The sequence below is a fragment of the Arachis stenosperma genome, chromosome 7, assembly GCF_014773155.1.
Source record: "Arachis stenosperma cultivar V10309 chromosome 7, arast.V10309.gnm1.PFL2, whole genome shotgun sequence".
In the NCBI taxonomy this organism is placed as follows: domain Eukaryota; kingdom Viridiplantae; phylum Streptophyta; class Magnoliopsida; order Fabales; family Fabaceae; genus Arachis; species Arachis stenosperma.
In genome coordinates, this window is record NC_080383.1 from 81,948,194 (window position 1) to 81,952,892 (window position 4,699).

Here is a 4,699-nt window from a genome sequence, read left to right on the forward strand (position 1 = left end):
CTTGAATCTCCATAACCCATCTTTTTCTTCCGACACTCTCCACTGTTTTCCTTGCTCAATAGCCGGTAACACCTTCCATAACGCTTCATCATTTTGATGAGCCTTTAGGAGTTTGGACTTAAAGTCACTTGAGATTTCTAATCGACTCAAACACAAGGTTCCGGATACTTCTCGAGTACCAATTTTCAGACTCTCGAATCCCTTGAGCAACTTCTCCTCTTGAAGCATCATCCAAGCCGCATATAATGACTTCCGACTTAATGCATCTGCCACTACATTCGCCTTTCCCGGGTGGTAATGCAACTCAAAGTCGTAGTCCTTCAACAATTCCATCCACCTTCTCTGCCTCATATTAAGCTCTTTCTGATCAAAGAGGTACTTCAAGCTCTTATGATCAGAGAAGACTTGGAACTTAACCCCATAGAGATAATGCCTCCACACCTTCAAGGCAAACACAACCGCAGCGAGTTCCAAATCGTGCGTAGGATATTTAACTTCATGTGGCCTCAACTGCCGTGAGGCATACACCACCACATTATGATGCTGCATCAGCACGCACCCTAGACCCTTTAATGAGGCATCACAGTACACCTCAAATGGCTCGTTCGGCTCAGGTAACACTAACACAGGTGCAGTGGTCAATTTTTTCTTCAATGCCTGAAAGCTCTCATCGCACTCAGGAGTCCAAACAAACGGAATGTCTTTGCGGGTTAACTTTGTCATTGGCAAAGCTATCTGTGAAAAGCCCTTGATGAACCTTCGGTAATAACCAGCTAAGCCCAGAAAACTCCTTATCTCTGTTACAGTGGTTGGTTGCTTCCAATCCATCACAGCCTCTACCTTAGTTGGATCTACGGCTATTCCCTTCTTACTCACCACGTGACCCAAAAACTTCACCTCACTCTTCCAAAACTCACACTTAGACAGTTTTGCATAGAGTTTCTTCTCCTTTAGAATCTGCAACACGGTCCTCAAGTGTTCTGCATGCTCTTCTTCAGTATTGGAATAAATCAGTATGTCATCGATGAAGACAACAACGAATTTATCCAGAAACGGACGAAAAACTCTATTCATGTAATCCATGAATACCGCAGGAGCGTTCGTCTACCCAAAGGACATTACAGTGTACTCGTAATGACCATAACGAGTCCTGAAAGCGGTCTTAGGGATATCCTCACCCCTCACCCTTATCTGGTGATAGCCGGATCGCAAATCGATCTTGGAGAAAACCCCAGCTCCTTGCAACTGATCCATGAGATCATCAATTCTCGGCAATGGGTACTTATTCTTTATTGTAACCTTGTTCAATTGCCTGTAATCCACACAGAGCCGGATACTCCCATCTTTCTTCTTTACTAGTAGCATTGGAGCACCCCATGGAGAGACACTTGGTCGGATAAAATTTTTACCCAACAAATCCTCTAACTGAGACTTTAGCTCGTTCATCTCTAACGGTGACATCCTATAAGGGGCGCTTGAGATTGGTCCCGCCCCGGGCACCAACTCAATAGCAAACTCAACCTCTCAGTTAGGTGGAAACTCATCAATATCATCGGGAAACACTTCCGGAAACTCACACACAATCGGAATCTGCTCCAACCTTTGATCATCACCTGAAACACCCGCGGTTAACAACAGGATACCCTGACATTCGATTCCAGAACAGTTCACCATCATCGAATTCAAATAATAATTATTTACCACGACCGGCCCTTGTGTATCTTCCGGCATAAAGTACACCGACTTTGTAGAACAATCTAGCAGAACAAGATTCTTAGATAATCAGTCCAATCCCAAGATAAGATCAAGACCGATCATCGGTAAGCAGATTAAATTATGAATAAAATCACGCTGCTTGAATCTAAAGGAAACTTTCGGGCATCCTAGCCTAGTTACCGTGGCTTCATGGGTAGCATTGTACACTCTTAGATCATAACCTAAGGTTACGATCTTCAATCCTAACTCATGGGCTTTCTCAAATGCGATGAATGAATGCGATGCTCCCGAATCAAATAAAGTATTTAAAGTTTGACCAGCTATTTCACAGTTACCTCGAATGAGTGTCTCAAATCCCTCAGCTCCTACCGCTGAAGTGGTGAACACCCGACCAGTCTGTTGTGCCTTTCCAGCACCTTGTTTCTGCTTCTCTGGACAATTTGCGACTTTATGCCCCGCCTTTCCACAATTGTAGCACAAACCCCATCCGGCCTTGCATGGTGCTCCTGGATGGTGACTCCCACATCTAGTACAAGCTTGATCATTCTGAGGCTGATTCCCAAACTTCTTCCCTTTGGAGTTGTTGTTGTTAGGCCTCCTGAAAGAGCTTCCCCTCTTGAAAGACGGACCTCTAGGTGCAAAGCTCTTCCCTCGGTTCTGTGGGAATGATCCTTTGTGACTCCCTTTCACAGCGGTTGCCCTTTTTACACACTCTTCAGTAACCCTACACTTGTTTACCAACTCCGAGAAGGTCCTAATCTCCATTGGTCCCACTGAACTGAAGATATCACTCCGGAGTCCTCCTTCATATTTAACACACTTCCATTCCTCATATTCCACCGGAGTCCCTTGGCACATACGAGAGAACCTGAACAGCTCTTCAAACTTGTCAGTATACTCTGATATGGACATGGTACCCTGCTTCAGCTGCAGTAACTCAAGTTCCTTAGCTGTCCTAGCAGAAGTTGGAAAGTACTTCTTATAGAACTCCTCTTGGAAGACATTCCAAGTGATATAGTCATCACCCTGCTACAGAAGATGTTGGATACCTTGCCACCAATACGACGCTTCACCTGTGAGCATATAGGTAGCAAACTCGACACGCTGCCCTTCAGGTACCACTTGTGCTTGCAGTGCTCGCTCCATAGCCTGAAACCATGTATCAGCCTCAGTCGGGCTAGTAGTTCCCTTGAACTTAGGCGGATTAACCTTCAAAAAGTTTGCTAGTGTCATCGGGCCCTGAACTCCACCTCCATCATTACCATGGTTGTTCATCTGTTGACCAAGAGCCTCAGCAGTGGCTTGCATAGCAGCAGCCATGTTCTCCAATGCAGCCATAAAGTTCACCGGGTCATTAGGGTTATTCTCCGGTGCACGAGCATTCGTACGACCTCTCGCACTACCTCTACCGCGTCCACGAGGCGCCATCTGGTTCCTATACACACCAAACAATCGATATTAAGTTGATCAGTCTCAATATCGGAAGTCTAGTGCTTCGAAGTCCCAAATGCATGCTCATGAACATTTATGCCAATTATATCAAGCAGATTGGTGGACGAAATTGTGATCACTGTTCTTTGATTTGCATTTATTGTAGAATTGTGGAACTTAGGATTTTTTTTTACTATGGCACTTATATGTGGACACAACTCCGTTCAACTAACCAGCAAGTGTACTGGGTCGTCCAAGTAATAAACCTTACGTGAGTAAGGGTCGAATCCACAGAGATTGTTGGTATGAAGCAAGCTATGGTCACCTTGCAGATCTCAGTTAGGCAGATTAAAGGGTAATTGTGATTATTGGAATAAAATAGGAAATAAATAATAAAAAGGATAGAAATACTTATGTAGATTCATTGGTGAGAATTTCAGATAAGTGTATGGAGGTGCTGTATGACTCACGGACGTCTGCCTTCCCACTGCTTCTACTCAATCCTTCTTACTCCTTTCCATGGCAAGCTGTGAATAGGGGTTCACCATCAGCGGTGGCTACTTTCAATCCTCTCGGGAAAATATCCTATGCGGCTGTCACTCGCACAGCTAATCATCTGGAGGCATCACCCATGGTTGATGGCTACATCCCATCCTCGCAGTGAAAACTAATGCTCACGCACTCTGTCACAGTACGGCTAATCACTGGTTGGTTCCCGCGCCTACTGGAATAGAATCCCTTGATTCTTTTGCGTCTGTCACTAACGCCCAGCACTTGCAAGTTTGAAGCACGTCACAGTCATTCATTACCGGAATCCTACTCGGAATACCACAGACAAGGTGAGACTTTCCGGATTCCCAGGATCCTACTCGGAATACCACAGACAAGGTTAGACTTTCCGGATCCTCATAAATGCCGCCATCTATCTAGCTTATACCACGAAGATTCTGTTGGGGAATCTAAGAGATATACATTCAAGCTCTGTTGCATGTAGAACGGAAGTGGTTGTCAATCACGCGCGTTCATAAGTGAGAATGATAATGAGGGTTATCTAACTCATCACCTTCATCATGTTCTTGGGTACGAATGAATATCTTGAAATAAGAATAAGAGAGATTTGAATAAAAGAAAATAGAACTTCATTAATACTTGAGGTACAGCAGAGCTCCACACCCTTAATCTATGGTGTGCAGAAACTCCACCGTTGAAAATACATAAGTGAAAGAGGTTCAGGCATGGCCGAATGGCCAGCCCCCTAAAACGTGATCAATAGCCTCTTAAGATGAAGAATAAAACAAAACTGAGACCAAAGATGTACGTGGTCAAAAGACATCTAATACAATAGTTAAATGTTCTATTTATAATAAACTAGCTCCTAGGGTTTACATGAGTAAGTAATTGATGCATAAATCCACTTCCGGGGCCCACTTGGTGTATGTTTGGGCTGAGCTTGATCAATCCACGAGCTGAGGCTTCTCTTGGAGTTGAACTCCGAGTTATGACGTGTTTTGGGCGTTCAACTCCGGATCATGACGTTTTTCTGGCGTTTAAC